This window comes from Bos mutus, chromosome 6 (assembly GCF_027580195.1).
Source record: "Bos mutus isolate GX-2022 chromosome 6, NWIPB_WYAK_1.1, whole genome shotgun sequence".
In the NCBI taxonomy this organism is placed as follows: domain Eukaryota; kingdom Metazoa; phylum Chordata; class Mammalia; order Artiodactyla; family Bovidae; genus Bos; species Bos mutus.
The window spans coordinates 20,595,315-20,618,924 of record NC_091622.1 but is presented as its reverse complement, the minus strand read 5'-3'; positions in this window follow the sequence as shown (position 1 = coordinate 20,618,924).

The following is a 23,610-nucleotide window of genomic DNA, read 5'->3' as shown; positions in this document are numbered from 1 at the left end:
AAATGCTTTTCTACATCTATTGAGATGATCATAGATTTTATCTTTCATTCCATTAAAATGGTGTCTCACATTTATTAACTGGCATGTATTAACCAACTCCAAGGATAAATCCTGTTGACCATGATGTAGATTATTTTGATATTTTTATGTGCTGTTGAATTATGTTTGCTAATATTTATTTCAGAGAAGGCGATGGCACCCCACTCCAGTACTCTTGCCTGGAAAATCCCATGGATGGAAGAGCCTGGTAGGCTGCAGTCCATGGGGTCGCTAGGAGTCGGACATGACTGAGCGACTTCCTTTTCACTTTTCACTTTCATGCATTGGAGAAGGAAATGGCAACCCACTCCAGTGTTCTTGCCTGGAGAATCCCAGGGATGAGGGGGGCCTGGTGGGCTGCCATCTATGGGGTTGCACAGAGTCAGACACGACTGAAGCGACTTAGCAGTAGCAGCAATATTTATTTTATTGAGAATTTTTGTATTGGTATTCATCAGAGATATTGACCTATAATTTCCTTTTATTGTCTTTATCTAACTTATATATCAGGGTAATTCTGGCCTTGTAAAAATGAGTTTGGAAATGTTCCCTCCATTTAAGTTTATTGGAAAAGTTTGAGAAGAATTAGCATTAATTCGTCAAGTGTTTGGCAGAATTTATCAGTGAAGCCATTTAGTTCTTGACTTTTCTTTTTGAGAGTTTTTGATTATTGATTCAATCTCCATATTAGTAATTGGTCTGTTCAGATTTTCTCTTTTTCCATAATTTAGTCTTGGTAGCTTGTATGTTTCTAGGAACTTATGCACTTCTTCTAGGTTAGTTATCCAATTTGTTGGCTTATGATTGTTTTTTACAGTCTCTAAAATCCTTTGTATCTCATGGTATCAGTTATAACGTCTCCTTTTATATTTCTGGTTTTATTTACTTGGGTTTTTCTTTTCCTAGTTTATCGAGCTAAAAGTTTGTCAATTTTGTTTCTTTTCAAACAGTTCTTAACTTGGTTGGGCTTTTTTTTTTTTTCCTATTGTTTTTCTGGTCTCTGGTTCATTTGTCTCTGCTCTAATTTTTTGTTATTTTCTTCCTTCTGCTAACTTTGGGCTTAGTGTGTTGTGTTTTTTTTTTTTTTTCTAGTTTCTTGAGTTGTAAAGTGAGATTGTTTTGAGATCTTTCTTTTTTCTTTATGTAGGCATTGACTGCTATAAAATTTACTCTTTAGAACTGCTTTTGCTGAATCCCATAAGTTTTAGTATGTTGTATTTACATTTTCATTTGTTTCCAAATATTTTTTGATTTCCTTTTTGACTTCATCTTTAACTCATTGGTTATTCAGAAGTGTATTGTTTGAATTCCACATATTTAAAAATTTTCCAGTTTTCCTTTTTTTTTTTTAAACTGCTTTCTAGTTTCATACTATTTGGGCCAATAAAGATGCTTGGTATGATTTCAATCTTATTAAATTTGCTGAAACTTGCTTTGTGATCTATTATGTGATCTATTATGGAGAACATTATGTGTGTACTTAGAAGAATGTTTCTTTTGCTGCTCTTGGATGTTCTATATTCTATATATGTACAATATTCTATATATGTCTGTCAGATCTATTTGCTCTATAGTTCAAGTTAATGTTTCCTTATTAATTTTCTATCTAGATGATCCATGCTATTGAAAATGGGTTACTGAAGTTCCCTACTATTATAGTATTATTTATTTTTCTTTTAAGATATGCTAGCATTTGTTTAATATATTTAGGTGCCCTGATGTTTGGTGTATATATATTTGATTGTTATATCCTATTTATGAATTGACCTCTTTATCATTATAAAATGATCTTTTTGTCTCTTAGTATAGTTTTTGACTTAAAGTCTATTTTGTCTAACGTAAGTATAGCTACTTCTGCTTGCTTTGTTTGTTTTCACTTACATAGACTATCTTTTCCCATCTCTTTGAGCCTGTATATCCTTAAAGCTGAAGTGAATCTCTTGTAGATAGCACATAGTTGTACCATTTTAAAAATTCACTCAGCCACTTTACACCTTTTAATTGGAGAATATAGTCAACTTACATTTGGAGAAATAATTAGAGGTAAGGACTTACTAATGGTATCATATTGTGTCTGGCTGTTTTATAGTTCCCCCCCTTTTTTTTTCTCCCTCTTTTGTTGCCCTTTCTTTGTAAACTGGTGACTTTCCATAGTGGCATTTGATTTTCTTCTCTTTATCTTTTATGTATCTACTGCAGGCTTATAGTTTGTAGTTAACATGTTACTTACATTTAAAAATGTTATAAAATCTATTTTATTCTGATAACAACCTAACTTTAATTGAATATAAAAATACTATTTTTATATTCAATTACTATTTTTTATATATGCACCTGTTTATTTCCTCATTCTATGTTTTTGAACTTATAATTTACCTCTTAAATTGTGTATTCAGTAACAAATTATGGTAGCTATATTATAGTATTCTGATTTTGACTATATATTTACCTTTACCATATGATACATATTTTATGATGTTTTCATGTTGTTTATTAGCATCCTTTCATTTCAGCTTGAAGAAATTCTTTCATTATTTCTTATAAAGTAGTAGTGATGAACTACCTCTGCTTTTGTCAAGGAAGTTCTCTTATCTATCCTTCATTTTTACTGGATAGAGTACTCTTGGTTAAATATATCATGCCACTCTTTCCTGGCCCTTAAGGTTTCTGCTGAGAAAACCATTTAGTCTTACAGAGGTTTTTCTTGTAAATTTACAGGCTTCTTTTCTCTTGTCCTCCTGCCATTTCAAAGATTCTTTCTTTGCCTTTGATAGTTTTAGTGTAATGTGTCCTGGAGAAGATCTCTTTATGTTGAGTTTGTTTGGTGACGTTTGAGCTTCATTAACTTGGATATTCAAATCTCTCTCCAGATTTATGAAGTTCTCAGTCATTCTTTAAAAAAATTTTCTACCATCTCTCTCCTGAGATTCTCAATTATTCACAGATAATTTCTTCTGATGGTATCCTATATATAAGTCAGGTAAGCTTTCTTCACTTTTTCTCATTCTTTTTCCTTTGTTTTCCTCTGACTGGATAATTTCAAAAGTTCTGTCTTCTAATTCAGATTTTTTTCTTCTGATCCATTCTTTTTGTTGATGCTCTCTATTATACTTTTCAGTTTATTTATTGTATTCTTTAGTGTTCTGGTCCTTTTTTTTTTTAATAATTTTTACCTTTTGTTACATTTCTCATTTTATTCATGTATTGTTTTTCTGATTTTGTTCCATTGTCTGTCTGTCTTGTAGCTCACTGAACTTTCTTAAAACAACTTTCTCTATGAGACAAATTGCAGGTCTTCATGCCTTTGTGGTTGGTTTCTGGAAGAGTATCATGATTCTTTGGTATTGTCATGTTTCTTTGATTCTTTTCATGTTCCCTAAATTTTCGTGTTGCTATTTTCACATTTGAAGTGACTGTCACTTCCTCTAGTTTTCACTAACAGACTTAGGGAGAAAAAACCTTCCATTGGCCCTTTTAGGAATTCTGAGGCTTTCCTCAGGTCTTCTATGGATACACCTACTTTACATGTCTTGCTCCCTCTTGTGACAGAATTTTTAAACTTGGATGCCTTCTCTGGATTCTGCAAGGCACCAGGCTTCATATTGACAGAATTCCCTCATTTTCTCAAGGGCAGAGATAAATTTTGTGATTTCTCTAGCCCACAGTTTTGGCTGGTTTTCTGCTCATTCTACTAGTTGTCTGTTTAAGCCCACTCTCACCATTGTTGATGTGTACTCGGAGAACTGGCCATAATGTGTGTGTCATGGTGGTGGTGTACAGAATGCTAAGACTGCACATTGGTTTGCTGGGGTGATCCATGAGTAAGTCTTCCTACCCACTCATGGGTGATTTTCGTGATAGAGTCCATGATGCAGTCAGGAGAGTCTATCTTCTTTTAAAACTCTTCCTCTTACTCTATCTAATACATCCAAACTTGTATTTCTTGCTCCAATAGTGTGCTGAAACGTTTACCCTGAAAACTTGGACTTCATAAAGCCTTTCTCATCTGTTGGTGGCTGTCTAAGACAATGTTCTTTAGGGGCTTCCAGACCATGGACAGGAGATGCTGGAGCCAGTTAATGGGCCAGTTTGGTGTCCAAAGTCAAGACAAAGTTTTGCATGCCTATTACTCAATGCATAATTGAGTGTGACTTTTCCTAGATCCTTTTTCTATGGTACTGGATCCCACAGCTTCCATAAAGGCACTTTGGACCACAGATGGATGACAAATTGTTGCTGTTGGGCATACAATGAGGGACATCTTATTCAGCCATCCAGCTGACATTATACCTTTAATGCCTCATTTTAAAGTACTTTCAAATAATAGAATGTTTTTGCCTGCCTCGGCTGTTATAACAAATACCATAAACTGGGTGGCTTAAACAACAAGAATTTGTTTCTCAAACTTCTGAAGGTTGGGAGGCCCAAGATCAAGGTGCCAGCATATTTAGTAACTAACAAAAACCCTCTTTTGTGATTTGCAGAAGGTTTCCTTTTTGCTGTGTTTTTACACATTGGAGACTGAGAGGGCTCTGGTCCTTTTCTTTCTTATAAGGGTACTAATCTCATCATCAGGGTTTCATCCTTATGACCTCATCTAAACCTTGCTACTTGCCAAAAGTCCCAAGTCCAAATACCATAACTTTGCAAATGAGGGCTTAGTATATGAATGATGTAGGAACACAAACATTCAGCCCATTGCATAGGAAAAAATGTCAGCCATCACCATTCATCTAGAACGCTTTCTAGAAGATAAGCAGTTTCCTCTTACCCAGGGAACGTTGTTGGTCTACTTCATTTTAGACCTCTGTAGCACACAACACTGCTAACCAAGGCCATCTGAATATGAAAAGAAAAAAAAAGGTATTAGCAGGGTTAGGATGAACATGGCAGGAATCAGAAACTAAAATGGGCAGTGTCATTGGCAAGTGGGTAGCCGTACTAGCAGAGGTACTCTTTCCTGCTGGTGTTCTTTGTTCCTCCTCCTTTATGAGTACTATACATTATGTTTCAGTTACATATTGACACACTAAAGCTGCCTACCAAACCATTCTAAAAGCTAAAAGTGGTTAAAACAACACTAATCTGGGTTTTTTCTCATAGACCTGCAGGTCAGATCACCTAATCTAGACTGGACCCAACTACATGGCTCTGCTTCAAGCTGTAGGTCTGGTTGGCTTGATTCACTCAGTTCATTCTGACTGAAGGGGCAGCAGGGATACTCTTCATGGAGATGGCAGATGTACAGAGAAGGATAGGACAAAAATAATAATTCCACTTGAGGTCAAGGTTCAGAATAGGCACACTGTCACTACCCTCTGCAAGCAATTGGACAATGCAAGACATATGCCTAAGGTCAAAATCAAGGCATAGGAAAGAACACTATGTCCAGATTAGGTCATGACAAAAAGGTGGATGTGGAAAGGGATGAAAAATGGGATACAAAATTTCAATCTACTGTAATCTACACTCTGGCCAAACTTATTTCATTTGCAAGCTACCCTCCCCTTCCCCCACCACCAATGCCAAAATAAAACAACAAAAACAAAATCTCACCCTCTTCCCAGAGTCATTAAAAGCCTTGTGCCACACGACATTAGGCTCAAAGTTCGGGATTTTATAATCAACATCAATCCACATGAAGTCCTTTTTGATCTGGAAACCTATGAACTAAAATGGCAAGTTGTTTCCTCTAAACACAGCACATACTGCTGGAACAGTGAAAGAATAATTGCGACAAGCAGTCCTATTTGAAAAGAGGAAAGGAAGAATGAGACACAGGTATATATAGTACACACTGGCTGTAATAAATTATGAAATCCACTGGACAATCCCACTAGACTTCCCTGGCGGCTCAGGTGGTAAAGTGTCTGCCGACAATGAGGGAGACCCAGGTTCAGTCTCTGGGTTGGGAAGATCTCCTGGAGAAGGAAATGGCAACCCACTCCAGTTTTCTTGCCTGGAAAATCCCACGTCTGGAGGAGCCCGGTAGGCTACAGCCCATGGGGTCGCAAAGAGTCGGACACGACAGAACGACTTCACTTTCACTGGACAATTCTTGCCAGGTACACCCTTTTGAGAGGTAGAATGTGGTCCTAGGTAGCTCCCAATTCTGCTTCCAGGAGGTAGTTACCCAGTCAGTCACTTTCCTGGTTTGTTAGTCTATCCTCTTCAATGTTCTTTTCCCTCAAGTATCTTCTTTGTCCATTTCTGAAAATACCTTTGTCTCAAATGCCCTTCATGGAAGCCAAACAACTTTCTCATGCTCTCCCCTGCTGAAGACAGTTGGGGGCTTAGAGGTTTACATTTCCAGGAGAATTTCAGTATTTTGTTAATCAAATATCTCAAAAAATTCTGGATCTTCTATTTTTTTTTTTCCAGTGTATGTCATGGATCCCAAAACAGTCATAATTTTCTTGAATGTGCATTTTTTCCTACTCTTAATCTTGGACACAGTAGGTTTCTGTCAGACTACGTCACTAAACTTTTTCAATGTGACTGGCTTCCTATGTAGAAAATGTTTTGTTCTATGATTAAAAATAATTGCTTCTAAGCATCAAAACCCAAAGTATCTACCAATTATAAAATAATCTTCTGAAAAGAAATAACCTGATTCTTTTGTATGATTCAAAATGAATTTGTTAAAAATTAAGCTTGCCAGATTTGTATAAAATTCCTATCAGTGTTTTTATATGCTATTTAAAAAACAATTTAAAAACAGGCTCTTTTTATCTAGAGAGTCTTTCTTTAGATGCCCTCTTTTAGGGCTGGAAGAGATCTTCTAGGCACCACCTAATGCTTTCAGAGACCTTAACAAATGGTCTGAGGGCCAAAAGAAATTGTTCTATGCCCCCAGGCTATATGCTAATATTGATTTAATCTTTGCTCCTATTTTGTGTCTTAATCTGAGAATCTTTAACTGGTTGCAAAGCTGAGAAGGAAGAACAGTTTAATTTTTAAAGCCAGAAATATCTGGATTTATAACATGCTGCTTACAAATTGATAAATTGTCTGATCTAATTTCTTTTTTTATAGAAACATAATATATGCAGGTTAAACAGATTAGCTCACACTTTTTGTATTTTTCTTATAAATCATCTTGGCCACATCTACAGTTTGGTGAGGTGCATTTTTATCTTCCAAGTTATGGGAGGTAAAGCTTAAATGTTTTTGCCTCTTCCTAGTATGTCATTATTTTTCTAGATGTATATTTTTTACTTTATTGAAGTATAGTAGATTTACAGTGTTAATCCCTGCTGTACAGCAAAGTGACTCAATATAGTGTATATATATACTTTTTCATATTCCTTTCCATTATGGTGGATCCTAGGACATAGAATATAGTTCCCTGTGATACACAGCAGGACCTTATTGTTTATCCATCCTATACATAATAGTTTGCATCTCAGATCAGATCAGATCAGTTGCTCAGTCATGTCCGACTCTTTGTGACCCCATGAATCGCAGCACACCAGGTCTCCCTGTCCATCACCAACTCCTGGAGTTCACTCAGACTCATGTCCATCGAGTCAGTGATGCCATCCAGCCATCTCATCCTCTGTCGTCCCCTTCTCCTCCTGCCCCCAATCCCTCCCAGCATCAGAGTCTTTTCCAATGAGTCAACTCTTTGCATGAGGTGGCCAAAGTACTGGAGTTTCAGCTTTAGCATCAGTCCTTCCAAAGAAATCCCAGGGCTGATCTCCTTCAGAATGGACTGGTTGGATCTGCTTGCAGTCCAAGGGACTCTGAAGAGTCTTCTCCAACACCACAGTTCAAAAGCATCAATTCTTCGGCACTCAGCCTTCTTCACAGTCCAACTCTCACATCCATACATGACCACAGGAAAAATCATAGCCTTGACTAGACGAACCTTTGTTGGCAAGTAATGTCTCTGCTTTTGAATATGCTATCTAGGTTGGTCATTATTCCTTCCAAGGAGTAAGCGTCTTTTAATTTCATGGCTGCAGTCGCCATCTGTAGTGATTTTGGAGCCCCCCAAAATAAAGTCTGACACTGTTTCCACTGTTTCCCCATCTATTTCCCATGAAGTGATGGGACCAGATGCCATGATCTTCGTTTTCTGAATGTTGAGCTTTAAGCCAACTTTTTCACTCTCCACTTTCACTTTCATCAAGAGGCTTTTGAGTTCCTCTTCACTTTCTGCCATAAGGGTGGTGTCATCTGCATATCTGAGGTTATTGATATTTCTCCCAGCAATCTTGATTCCAGCTTGTGTTTCTTCCAGTCCAGCGTTTCTCATGATGTACTCTGCATATAAGTTAAATAAACAGGATGACAATATACAGCCTTGACGAACTCCTTTTCCTTTTTGGAACCAGTCTGTTGTTCCATGTCCAGTTCTAACTGTTGCTTCCTGACCTGCATACAAATTTCTCAAGAGGCAGATCAGGTGGTCTGATATTCCCATCTCTTTCAGAATTTTCCACAGTTTATTGTGATGCACATAGTCAAAGGCTTTGGCATAGTCAATAAAGCAGAAATAGATGTTTTCTGGAACTCTCTTGCTTTTTCCATGATCCAGAGGATGTTGGCAATTTGATCTCTGGTTCCTCTGCTACTAATCTAAAACTCCAGTCCTTTCTTCCCCCTACCCACCACCTTCACAACCACAAGCCTACTATATCTGTGAGTTCTGTTTCTGTTTCATAGGTATGTTCATTTTTTGTATTTTAGGTTTCACATATAAGTGATATATGGACTTCTCTTTATTTCTGATTTACTTCACTTAGTATAATAATCTCTAGTTGCATCCATGTTACTGCAGATGGCATTGTTTTTTTCTTTTTATGGCTCACTAGTACTCCATTGTGTAATATATATGTACTACATCTTCTATTTCCATTCATCTGTTGATGGACATTTAATCTGTTTCCATGTTTTGGCTATTGTAAATAGTGCTGCTAAGAATGTAGGGGTACCTGTATCTTTTCAAATTATAGTTTTTTATGAGTATATGCCCAGGAGTGGGATTGCTGAATCATATAGCAACTCTATTTTTAGTTTTTTGAGGAACCTACATACATTCTCCATAGTGGCTGCACCAATTTACATTCCCACCAACAGTGTAAGAGGGTTCCCTTTTTTTCACACTCTTTTCAGTGTTTATTACTTGTAGGCTTTTTAATGATGGCCATTCTGACTGTTATAAGCTGATAACTCATTGTAGTTTTGATTTTCATTTCTCTAACAATTAGTGGCAATGAGCATCTTTTCATGTGTCTCTTGGCCATCTGTATGTCTTCATTAGAAAATTGTCTATTTTTGTCTTCTGCCCATTTTTAATTGGATTTTTTCTTTATTAAATTGTATGAGCTTTTTTTTGTTTGTATATTTTGGAAATTAAGCCCTTGTTGATCACATCATTTACAAATATTTTCTCCCAGTCTGTAGGCTGTCCTTTCATTTTGTTTATGGTTTCCTTTGCTGTGCCAAAGCTTATAAGTTTAACTGGGTTCCATTTGTTTATTTTTGCTTTTGTTTCTATTGCCTTGGGAGACTGACCTAGTAAAAAAATATTAGTAGGATTTATGTCAGAGAATGTTTTGCCTAGGAGTTTTATGGTGTCTTGTCTAATATTTAAAATTTTTAAACCATTCTGAGTTTGTGTATGGTATGAGGGTCTGTTCTAACTTCATTGATTTACATGTAGCTATCTAACTTTCCCAACCCCACTTGCTGAAAAGACTGTCTTTTCTCCATTGTATATTCTTACCTCCTTTGTTAAATATTAATTGTCCATAAGTGTGCAGGTTTATTTCTGAGCTGTCTATTCTTATTTATTGATCCATATGTCTGTTTTTGTGCCAATAGCATATTGTTTTGATTACCGTAGCTTTGTTGTTTTGTTTGAAGTCTGAGAAGTTTAAGTCTCCTGCTTTGTTCTTTTCCCTCATGATTGCTTTGACAGTTCTGTGTCTTTTATAGTTCCATACAAATTTTAGGGTTATTTGCTCTAGTTCAGTGAGAAATGTCTTATATAATTTGATAGGGATCACATTGAATCTGTAGATTGCTTTGGGTAGTATGGCCATTTTAACAATTCTTCCAGGCTAAGAGCATGGGATATCTCTTCAGTTCGTTCAATCATCTTCAATTTATTAATGTATTGTGGTTTTCGTCATATAAGTCTTTCACCTCCTTGATATTATTCCTAAGTATTTTTTATGATGTCTTAAAAAGGATTGTTTGCATTTCTTTTCTGATATTTCATCTTTAGTGTAAAGAAATGCAATGGGTTTCTATATATTAATCTTGTATCCTGCTACTTTGCTGAATTCATTGATCAGTTCTAATAGTTTTGTGTGTGGAGTCTTCAGGGATATTATATGTGTATATATGTGTGTGTGTGTGTGTGTATACATAGTATGTCATCTGTGTATAATGAGAATTTTACCTCTTCCCTACCAATTTGAATACTTTTTATTTCTTGTCTGGCTGCAGTGGCTAGGATTTCCAATATTATATTGAAGAAAAGTGGTGAGAGAGGGTGTCCTTTTCTTGTTTCAGATTTTAGTGGGAAGGCTTTCAGTTTTTCAACTTTTTTTCAACTTCCCTGGTGGCTCAGATGGTAAAGCGTCTACCTATAATGTGGGAGACCTAGGTTCAATCCCTGGGTTGGGAAGATCCCCTGGAGAAGGAAATGGCAACCCACTTCAGTATTTTTGCCTGGAAAATCCCATGGACGGAAGAGCCTGGTAGGCTACAGTCAATGGGGTCGCAAAGAGTCGGATACGACCAAGCGACTTACTTTTCAGTTTTTCACCATTGAGTATTATATTGGCTATGGATTTGTCATAAATAATTTTCTCTGCATATATTGAGCTGATCATGTGGTTTTTTTGTCTTGTCTTTTGTTGATGTGCTGTATTACATTGACTTTTGCATATGTTGAACCATTCTTGTGACCCTGGGATGAATCCAACTTGGTCGTCTGATCTTTTTTACGTGTTATTGGATTTATTTTGCTAATATTTTTGTATGTATATTCATCAAACACATTGGCCTGTAATTTTCTTTTTGGTAGTGTCTTTGTCTGGTTTTGGTATCAGGGTAATGGTGGCTTCATAGAATGTTTTTGGGAGTGTTTCTTCCTCTTTAGTCTTTTGGAAGAGTTGATAAGGATTGGTATAAATTTTTCTTTGTATGCTAAATAGAATTCTCCAGTGAAGCTATCTGGTCCTGGACTTTTATTTGTAGGAGGGTTTTCTTTCTTTCTTTCTTTTTTTAAATTAGAAATTCTACTTCATTTCTAGTGAACAGTCTTTTCAAGTTATCTGTTTCTTCTTGATTCAGTTTTGGTAGGCTCTATGTTTGTAGAAAGTTGTCCATTTATATTATTAAATTTTTTGGCATATAATTGTTCATTGTATTCTCTTATGGATTTTTGTATTTCTGCAATATCAGTTATGATTTCTCCTCTTGCATTTCTTAATTTATTTATTTAGGTCTTCCTCTTTTTCATTCTTAGTGAGCCTGGCTAGAGGTAAGTTTTGTTTCAAAGAACCAACTCTTGGTTTTATTGGGGTTTTTTTTCTATTTTATTTTATTTCCTGTATAGTCTTTATTATATTCTTTCTCCTGCTGACTTTAGGTTTTTTTGGTTCTCCTTTTTCTTGTTCTTTTATTTGGTAGATTCGGGTTTTATGAGGGTGTTTTTCTTGCTTCTTAAAGAAGGCCTGTATCACTATTAATTTCTAAGAACTGTTTTTGCTGCATCCCATAGATTTTATATAGTTTTGTTTTCATTGGCATTTTATACTTTTCATCCCTTTGCTGTTCATTGTAGTTATCATCACTTTCACAGGAAGTTTTAGATTTTTTTTTTTAGTCTGTATACTGGCTTATTGAAGTTTTTACTTGCTAATTGTGATTTTCTCTTTCCTATTCTTATTTTCTAGAGAAGATGTTTAAAATTTCCTTCAGGATAGGTTTAGAATTGCTGAATTCTTTTAGTTTTGCTTTCCTGAGAAATTCTTATCTCTTTTCTGTTATAGATGATAATCTTGATGGGTAGAGTCCTAGGTTGCCTAATTTTCCCTTTCAGGACTTTGAATATATTTTGTCACTCCCTTTTGGCCTGTAACATTTCTGTGGAAAAATCAGCTAATAGCCCTAAGGGAAATTCCTTTGTAATTAGCTCTTTTTCTCTTACTGTCTTTAGAATCATCTCTTTAACTTTTGACACTTTAATAATATCTTGGTGTAGGTCTGTTTGGATTTTTCTTGAGACCCTCTGTACTTCCTGTTCCTGAATATCTGTTTCCTTCCTTAGGTTTGGGAAGTTTTCAGCCATAATTTCTTTAAATACATTTTCAAACCCATTTTCCCTTTCTTCTCCTTCTCAGTTCAGTTCAGTTCAGTTGCTCAGTCGTGTCCGACTCTGCGATCCCATGAATCGCAGCACGCCAGGCCTCCCTGTCCATCACCAACTCCCGGAGTTCACCCAGACTCACGTCCATCGAGTCAGTGATGTCATCCAGCCATCTCATCCTCTGTCGTTCCCATCTCCTCCTGCCCCCAATCCCTCCCAGCATCAGAGTCTTTTCCAATGAGTCAACTCTTTGCATGAGGTGGCCAAAGTACTGGAGTTTCAGCTTTAGCATCAGTCCTTCCAAAGAAATCCCAGGACTGATCTCCTTCAGAATGGACTGGTTGGATTTCCTTGCAGTCCAAGGGACTCTCAAGAGTTTTCTCCAACACCACAGTTCAAAAGCATCAATTCTTCGGCGCTCAGCCTTCTTCACAGTCCAACTCTCACATCCATACATGACCACAGGAAAAACCATAGCCTTGACTAGACGAACCTTTGTTGGCAAAGTAATGTCTCTGCTTTTGAATATGCTGTCTAGGTTGGTCATAACTTTTCTTCCAAGGAGTAAGCATCTTTTAATTTCATGGCTGCAGTCACCATCTGCAGTGATTTGGGAGCCCAGAAAAATAAAGTCTGACACTGTTTCCAGTGTTTCCCCATCTATTTCCCATGAAGTGATGGGACCAGATGCCATGATCTTAGTTTTCTGAATGTTGCGCTTTAAGCCAACTTTCTCACTCTCCTCTTTCACTTTCATCAAGAGGCTTGTTAGTTCCTATTCACTTTCTGCCATAAGGGTGGTGTCATCTGCATATCAGGTTATTGATATTTCTTCTGGCAATCTAGCTTGGCATGCTTTAATTATTCCATAGGTCTCATATTTATTTTACTATTTTTTAAATTTGTTTTTTTGTTTGCTGTTCTAATTGGGTAATTTACACTATTCTATCTTTCAGATCATTTATTCTTTCTTCTGCATTATTTATTCTACTATTTGCCTTTTGTTCAGCTTTCCTCTCTGCAAATGAATTTTATAATTTTTCTTGGCTTCTCCTTATAGTTTCTAGTTCCTTTTTATGGTACTCTACATTCATTTAATTCCTAATTGCTTCAGTATTTTCATTATCTCTTCAGTCTATCTGAAGAGGTCTATTTCATTGTTTATTCTTTCAGGACAATTCTCTTAATCTTTTAATTGGAAGTGGTTCCTCTACTGCAGGGGTTCCCTGATGGCTCAGAGGTTAAAGAGTCTGCCTGTAATGTGGGTTCGATCCCTGGGTTGGGAAGATCCATGGAGAAGGAAATGGCAACCCTCTCCAGTACTCTTGCCTGGAGAATCCCATGGATGGAGGAACCTGATGGGCTACAGTCCATGAGGTCTCACAGAGTCGGACACGACTGAGTGACTTCACTTACTTACTTACTTACTTACCTCTGCTGCTGCTGCTAAGTCACTTCAGTGACTTTTCCTTCTCCAATGCATGAAAGTGAAAAGTGAAGTGAAGTCACTCAGTCGTGTCCGACTCTTAGCGACCCCATGGTCTGCAGCCTACCAGGCTCCTCTGTCCATGAGATTTTCCAGGCAAGAGTACTGGAGTGGGATGCCATTGCCTTCTCTGTACTTACCTCTACTTTTATATTTTTCTTGCTCTGTGAGTTTAGGAGAGAACTCTACTGTTGTCTGGGAGGGCCGTTTTTATGTGGCAACATTCCTCTGTAACCAGTGTGGGTTTAATATTTTATGGTGCAAGGGCTGTTTTTGGTATGGATGCCTGTCACCTCTTTCCTCACTGTATGTTGCCCATTATCCCCTTGATAGGAGGTGTAACTGGTGTTGTGGTGACCAGAGCCAGTGGCATCTCCTCTTTGCTCTGTGATTGTCACTGCCCTGTCAAGGGCAGGGTCTGCTCCCTGGTTGTTGGAGTATAAGCCCCTGGTCTGATTCTGAGCTGTATTGTGAGTAGCCAGGACTGGATTGGAGTGCTCCCACTGGGAGAGGGGCTAGTGAGTATTCCTCTGCCGGAGCTGTTCACTGGTGAGTGTACTGAGTCACCTGTCACCCGTTGTGTGAGCTCAGAGTACACTGTTGCTGGCACTGCCCTCAGCTCTGCCTCAACCGTGGGAATACCAGTAATCAGCTCTGATGCTCCTCAGGCAGTTTTCATAAGGCCACCAAAGCAGATTCATTGAAACCAGGTTCTAGGAGTACAGTAATCATGCACCTGGACCTGTTGTGGGAGCTGCGAAGCAGCTCAGATCCTGGCCTGGCCCTGCCCCTGCATATACACACCAATAAAGCTCACAGCTGCTAAGGGCAGACCCATCCCATCTGTAGGAGCACCCATGGCTCAGGTGTCCCACAGACACTGAACTCACACAGCTCGTGGCAAAGGTGTAAGTCCATGGCTTATACAGCCATGGGGAGAGAATTCAGCCCTACTTCCCAAGTCGTGCAGTCCCTGGGGCTTAGCTGTGTCCTCAGCCCTGCCTCTGCAAGTGGGTAACCCACTAGTGTTTGTTCCCAGACACCACCAAGGAGAAGGGGGAGCTGTTGAATGGAGAAAGAGGCTGCAGTGGCTTCCTTGTCCTTCATGTGCCACTTAATAATAGCGCCTCATTTCTATGGCAGCCCAGGCTTCCTCCACAAATACTCCTGATTGTGTAGTACCACTCTCCAGCCCCTTCAGGCTGTCTTCATGCAGCCAACACCAGTTCTCTCCCTGGGTCTGTCCTCTAAACCCCGAGTTTCAATACCCAGCTACCACCTGTAAGAGTGGACACAAATTTCAAGCTGGGGAATGGGTGCAGGGGCATAGACCATCTGTGTCTCTGCCACAAACTAGTTGTTGCATTCTCCTCTGAACCTCTGAAGTGGACTTTCTGTCCCAACTGATCTCTCTACTGGTGAGGGGGCTTCTCAGAATTCAGGGAACTTCCCTCTTTTTCCTGTTCCCTCCCATGGGTGCAGGTCTTGTCCTTTGCTTCCCCGCCACCCCCCACCCCATTTCACCCTACCTGGTTACATGGAGATCTTTCTTGTCCTTTCAGGTGTTTGAGGTTTTCTGCTAGTGTTCCGTAGGTGTTCTCTGAGAATTGTTTCATTTATCAGATCAGATCAGTCGCTCAGTCGTGTCCAACTCTTTGTGACCCCATGAATCGCAGCACGCCAGGCCTCCCTGTCCATCACCAACTCCCAGAGTTCACTCAGACTCACGTCCATCAAGTCAATGATGCCATCCAGCCATCTCATCCTCTGTTGTCCCCTTCTCCTCTTGCCCCCAGTCCCTCCCAGCATCAGAGCCTTTTCCAATGAGTCAACTCTTCGCATGAGGTGGCCAAAGTACTGGAGTTTCAGCTTTAGCATCAGTCCTCCCAAAGAAATCTCAGGGCTGATCTCCTTCAAAATGGACTGGTTGGATCTGCTTGCAGTCCAAGGGACTCTCAAGAGTCTTCTCTAACACCACAGTTCAAAAGCATCAATTCTTTAGCATTCAGCCTTCTTCACAATCCAACTCTCACATCCATACATGACCACAGGAAAAACCATAGCCTTGACTAGACAAACCTTTGTTGGCAAAGTAATGTCTCTGCTTTTCAATGTGCTATCTAGGTTGGTCATAACTTTTCTTCCAAGGAGTAAGCGACTTTTAATTTCATGGCTGCAGTCACCATCTGCAGTGATTTTGGAGCCCAGAAAAATAAAGTCTGACACTGTTTCCACTGTTTCCCCATCTATTGCCCATGAAGTGATGGGACCTGATGCCATGATCTTCGTTTTCTGAATGTTGAGCTTTAAGCCAACTTTTTCACTCTCCACTTTCACTTTCATCAAGAGGCTTTTGAGTTCCTCTTCACTTTCTGCCATAAGGGTGGTGTCATCTGCATATCTGAGGTGATTGATATTTCTCCCAGCAATCTTGATTCCAGCTTGTGTTTCTTCCAGTTGTTTCATTTTTAGGTGTATTTTTTAATTAATTAGCTGAAATGTTTAACTTTATTTTATATTGGAGTATAGCTGATTAACAATGTTGTGATAGTTTCAGGTGGACAGCAAAGGGACTCAGTCATACATATACATGTGTTCCTTCTCCCCCAAACTTCCCTCCTATCCAGGTTTCCATATAAAATTGAGCAGACTTTCCTGGGCTATATAATAGATGCTTCTTGGTTATCCACTTTAAATACAACAGCATGTACATGTCCATCCTAAACTCCCTAACTATCCCTTCCCACATCTTTCACCTACTGGTAACCGTAAATTCATTCTCTAAGTCTGTGAATCTATTTTGTAAATAAATTTATCTGTATCACTTCTTTCTGGATTCTGCATTTGAAGGATAACAGATGGTATTTCTTTTTCTTACTATACTCAGTATAGCAATCTTTAGATCCATCTATGTTGCTGCAAATGGCGTTATTTATTTCTTTTCTATGGCTGAGTAATATCCCATTGTATACACGTATTTTTGATGTATTTGTAGGAGGAGGTGAGTTCCAGATCCTTCTATTCCACTATCTTGATGAGAGCTCCGTCAGATATTTTTCAACTTCCTTACTATTTTCTCAGCCTTCACTTACTACTCAGTTCCAAATTCAAGGCATGTATTTCATGTTTTACTTACATCTGCACTCTACTTCAGTACCAAGTTTGTATCAGTTAATTATTACCACAATGTGGCTGCTGAACAAACAACCTCAACTCGGAAACGAGAGAACAATTTATTCTCAGATGTGAGGTTGGGCACAGCCTGGCAGCTCCTGCATTTAAGCAGTAGGTCCAGCTAATCCTGATTCGTTGTTCAGGTCTACTCCACATGTGATCATTTCAGGTCTCTGGCTGAAGGAATAATAGCTACCCAGGGAAGCTTTTATTTATGATAGTGGTGGAGCTACAGAGAGAATAGTGGAACTCTTGAGGCTCTTACCACCTATTCTTGGAACTGGCATTTTGTTACTTCTTACCCCACCTGCCATTGACTAAAGAAGACCTGTAGCTGAGCCTAAAGTCCAGTAACAGCAACAACAAAAATCCAACACCCTTGATGAAACCATGGCAGGATATCCATGCAGGGAAGGACTGGGTATATGAAATTACTGTAAACAATTTTATGTATCTCACTTTGAGAGCCCTGAATAGCCCTGCCTGCCACCAAGACTTTATAAGTAGGGCCAACACAAAGAGCATCTGCTTCTTTATTTGTTGTTGTTCAGTTGCTCAGTTGTGTCCAACTCTGTGACCCCATGGACTGTAGCACATCAGGCTTCCCTGTCCTTCACCATCTCCCAGAGTTTGCTCAAATTCATGTCCATTGAGTTGGTGATACCATCCAACCATCTCATCCTCTATTGTCCCCTTCTCCTGACTTCAATCTTTCCCAGCATCAGGGTCTTTTCAAATGAGTCAGTTCTTCACATCAGGTGGCCAAAGTATTGGAGTTTCACTTCAGCATCAGTCCTTCCAATGAATATTCAGGACTGATTTCCTTTAGGATTGACTGGTTTGATCTCCTTGCAGTCCAAGGGACTCTCAAGAGTCTTCTTCACCACCACAGTTCAAAAGCATCGGTTCTTCGGCACTCAGTCTTCTTTATGGTCCAACTGTTACATTCATACATGACTACTGGAAAAACCATAGCTTTGACTATATGGACCTTTGTGGGCAAGATAATGTCTCTGCTTTTTAATATAATGTCTAGGTTTGTCATAGTTTTTCTTCCAAGGAGCCAGCATCTTTTAATTTCATTGCTGCAGTCACTGTCTGATTTGGAGCCCAAGAAAATAAAACCTGTCACTGTTTCCATTGTTTCCCCATCTATTTGCCATAAAGTGATGGAACCAGATGCTATGATCTTCATTTTTTGAATGTTGAGTTTTAAGCCATCTTTTTTCACTCTCCTCTTTCACCTTCATCAAGAGGCTGCTTTATTGCTGAATCCTTAATTCTAAAATTATAATCAGTTTCTCATTATTCTGTAGTTTCCAGTTTGACACTGGAAAACAAGTATATGTTATTGTCAGTTCAATCTGAAAAATACCTTCTGTTACTTAGTCATTTTTATAATGGATGAACAAAATACTAACTCATGATGAAAGTTAACACCCCCTTTCTTATTGTCACAGTACTAGAACTGTCACTAGATCTTCAATGTCATCTGCAATCACTTGGTTTATATTAAGTCCCACATCATCCTTCATAAATGTCCACAGATTTTTGAGAGAGTAAAGCACTGTATATTCCCATTGTTCAAATTTTTACACACTTTGATCTGAGAATCTACTTAGGCCATCTGAGAATCCATTTAGATTGTGCATTGACAATCTTAGTTGAATGGCCTATGGCACAAATTTTCTCATTGTTCACCTTAGTATTTGGTAATTTTTACTCTGCCATCTAACACCAAAATCCAGCAACTCACTAAGAAATAAGATATTCTAAATTTTGAGTTATTACTGATGCTGAAGCTCCAATACTGTGGCCACCTGATGCAAAGAACTGCCTCATTGGAAAAGGCCCTGATGCTGGGAAAGATTGGAAGCAGGAAGAGAAGGGGGCAGCAGAGGATGAGATGGTTGGATGGCATCACCAACTCAATGGACATGGGTTTGAGCAAGCTCTGGGTGTTGGTGAAGGACAGCCTGTTGTGCTGCAGTCCATGGGGTCACAAAGAGTCGGACATGACTGAGTGACTGAACTGAACTGAAATTTTGAGTACTATCTAAAGGTATATTCTAGTGCATTTACTCAGAGCACAATAATGTATATTCATCTGTATTTTGGAAAATATGTTTATATTACCATAAAAAGGTGTAAAGGAGCTACCTAACTTGAAAAATGTTACCATTAATAAGTAGCTCTTTTCTAGTCCAATTCTGTCATCATGTGTTTTATTACATTATTCAAATTACCTAATTCCTTGGGTTTGGAAGAGTAATTCATATAAGAATAACATACTTGGAATAAATTGTACAAAAGTGTAATTCTAAAAAAGTTGAGAGAAAGTAAAGGAGATGGAAATAGATGGAAAAATGAAATGGTTGTACAGACTGAAAAATCCGTATTTTTAAGATGTCCATTTTTCCAAAGTGGATCAATATATTTGGTGTAATCCCAATCACACTTCTAGCAGGCTTTTTTGGAAAATAGCAAGCCAATTCACAGAGTATGATGCTTAAATATGCGGTAGTATAGAGTGTTGATTTAGGACTCATCCTAAGACTCAGACTCTTGGCTGTACCAGCTTCTATCTCTATGTGTGACTTTTGACAAAATAGTTTTACAACTCACTGTGATATTTGCTTTGTCTGAAATTTGGTATGTCTTCTCACTTTGTAAACAACATTTATAATTTTTCTGTAAATTGATATGTTGGTTGTTTTCAAATGGGCTACCAACTTTGTTCCATAACAGAGACAACATCAAACTCAGCTCTCTCTGAACTTTCATTCTCTCATTTCTATAGGCAATAGCAACAGTAACCCACCTCATAGAATTTCTGTGTAGATTAAATGAGATAATGCAAGCTACTTAGCAAAGTCCTTGGCACACAACAGAGATTCAAAAAATTGTGATTATCTAAAGGGAAAAAAGAATAATAGATGTGAATGAGAGTTGAATACAGCAATGCTTTTGTAACTCACACTATACTGGCTATGGAATGATTAAATGAGACCAGGTCTTGAGCCTCATATATGACTCACATATGAAAAATGTCTTTTTTTTTTTTAAAAGACTATTTTGGGGTAAAGTAAGCCAGCTACCTGTGGTATATCAGCTCAAGCAAGAGGGACCACTATGAAGGAAAAGGAATAAGGGATTTATGATAGTACTTAGTGAATTCTGGGAGCTGGTAGTGGCATCTATGAAAAACCATTTCCAATGTTTAAGGAGAGCCAGAGTCACAGAATGTAATCAGGGCACACATTTAAAATAAAAAGCTGGGCATAAGATGGGTGAAAGCAAAGGAAAATTGGAATCTGAACCCACAAGACAAACTGAAACTGCCCACAACTATCTCTTACTGCATCTAAAACTGACCACACGGGAATCTGTATGTAAAGTTGGCATACTTGACCTCATAGCTCTGCACGTGCCTGGCCCAGGTCTCAGAGAAGCTGAGAATATCCAGTGCGGGTCAAAGAAGCTGCAGATCCAGCTGCTGCAGGACATCAACAAAGTATAACTGAAGATCAGCTTCAACATGTGCAAGTTGCAGCTATGTTTGAGGTCCTGCACTAACCTTCCAACCATTGCTGCTGCTTCACTTCCATCTTTCAAATCTGACATAAATTTTTTCATAGCTAACCCTAACTTGGAATCATATAGGAAAGAGAATTCTGGGAAATGTATTTTTCAGTAAGAGCATTTTTTTGTCCCTGTGGTAAATTACCACATCTTACTTTTATCACTGAATATTAAACCCTGCCATAAACATATAAGAATAAATGCTTTGTATGAGTTTGAGATATTAAGAACAGTCATATGTTGATAATTTATTCTATGTATTTAACTTTCATTGAACGCTCATTATGTATCAGGGATATTTCTCATCACATTGTCACATTACCATAATAATCTTCACAACTGCATAGTAGTATATTCTCTTATTTACCATGATCTTCATTTAAAAATTAAGCTCAGACATAAAGTAACTACCAGAGAACCCAGAATACAAGGCAAAACGTGAATCTGAACATGGGTGACATCAAAATCTTTGATGTCAAAGTAGAGATGCATTTTCTACGGAATTACAGTTTTTTTTTAAAAAAAGAACATCATGGTTAAATATATTAAGAAAAAAATACCAAAAAATTTTGATGAGCTTGAACATGATAGTGGCAGGTAGATGGAAGCAATGAAAATTAGATGGTTTGAAAATAATACACTTTAAAAAGGCATTAAATCCACAGAAAGAGTAAAAAGGTGTCATCTTCCACATACGTGAAAAATCCGTACTTTCGTTGGATGGTTGTCAAAAAGGTGATGATTATGTAATTGACAGGAAGACACCAACACATACAGACAAAGGATATGAGTTCTCTTAATGCTGGTAAAATATGTATATATTTCACTACAAACAGGCAGCTATACAAACCAGGGAAAATACCAGCACATCTGGACAGAAAGGCAAAGCCAAGCCCCCTGACCCTTAAAGTCCTCTCAAAGCAGTCTTTCTATGTGGAGACTACCTAATCTGAGTAAGGATTCTGTCACATCTTTCAAACTGATTTGACTTATCATTCTCAAAGGTTTTGTAACTTCTAGCTCTTTCTAGCTGTTATTGAAACTCTGGCTATGTTCTTGACTCCTCACCAGGTTCAAGAAATTTGTAAAAATCTCAGCACAGGTCTGAGTTGTATTTTCCCAGGTATAGCATGCCCCTAACCTTCCCAGGCTTCAGGATTGCGTGTGATCCGTTCTGCTAGGAGAGTTTTCATATCCAAAAATGACTGGGTAGATAAAAGGAAATGATCTTACATGGAAACTAGGGCCTAATTTTGGTACAAAAAGATATTCTGTGATAGTGGGACTTCAAGAGACTGGAATGAGGATGAGAGAATCCCTGAGTTAAGCTTTTTAAAATATAAAATAGATCCTTTTCTCACTGGTTTGCTTTGTGATTCTAGATGTCTCAAAATATCTTCCAAAATTGTATTCAATCAAATTTTATTTAGCCATTTGTTTAGAATATATTTACTGAGCACCCACCATATACCAGGTACTGCCAAGAGTATCAAAACATGGAGGACTTGATTACCTAGGTTTTAAGAGATCATAAAAAACTTTTGTGATAGACACCAAATAAAGTTACCAGACTTCTATAATTTGATACTTCCTCTTCCTTTGTAAGTAACATACCTATTTTCTATAAGCAATTTTCACAGATATATGTGTGGTTTCCTTGTTATGTTGGCTGCCAACGTGGATTCCATGTAGATCAAAACTTGGCCACCACAACATTCAGTTATTAGCAAATTATTCATAGAAAGAACATATTCAACACTGTGGAGAAATTGAAAAACTTATCTTTCTCAGTAAATATTTTAAATACCCTGACTAGCAATCAGTACTAGTAATTTTTGAATTTTTTGTTCAATCAAAATGTAGCAGTCAGGTTTTGTGAAATAATTATGAAGTTTGTGCTGACATGAAGACATTTGTGAGCATTTTATATTATTTTTCACCTTCCAGAGTATGTGCGCATGTTAAACCAAGTACCTGCCGTGCTCCACACACTTTACGGGTGTTGGTAATACTGCCCTTCTTGTTTTAATAACTTTCTGGGAACTTTTCTAGGTCTGTATTAAGGACTAACTAGATACTAGGTGCATCTTCCTTTCTTATGATTACTTTTCTCACTATTCATTCTAATAACATGGACATCTCCTGCTTTGAATTTCCCTCATCAAATTTATAAGCACAAAAAGAAATAGTTGCACGAGATCAACATCCAAAACAAAAAAGCAGTCTCTTGACTCATTGAAGGCAATTGCTTTCATTCACTTTAATTACTATTGGTATTTTCTTCCATATGCCGACGTATACATTGAGAAGTCTCTTGATTTTACAGTTTTAGTTATTATCTATTGAGGAGGTGAAAACCTCCTTTATGTTTCCTCCATGTCTTCTCTATCCATGCGAGCCCTCGTGTGCATGCATGTGTACATACTCACACATATACACCACACCTCTCAGGTATCAACTTCCCCAAAGCTACATAATAATATTGGGTTATAATAATATTCAATTTTAACAATTTTAAAACTGCAACAGTAGCACCATTGTTCTGCTGTATCATATTCTGTGATGACTTTGCCTTATTTTACATCTAGTTTTCCTTTTTTATAAAAAAAATTATAGAAGTTTCAGGTGTGCAGCGCTACAGTTCGACATCTGGAGACACAGTGCTAGAGAGATCACCAACACAAGTCTGGTTATCAGCTGTCACCATGGTTGACCCCCTTCACCCATTTTTCCCTACCCTCAACCCCCTCCCCCTCTGGTAACTACTGATCTGTTCTCTATATCTATGAATTTGCTTTTTTTTTTTTTTTTTTTTTTTTTTAATCCAAATAAGAGTGAAATCAGGAAATCAGTGTTCTCTTCATCCAGCTTACTGTTGTTTTTTTTTTTTAACTTTTCTTTCTCTGTGTACTTCTCTCATCAAGGATTTCTAGTTTCATGAACCCCAGATCTGCTTCCTACTTTGCTTTCGCCCTTCTTTTGGTAAACACAGATTCTA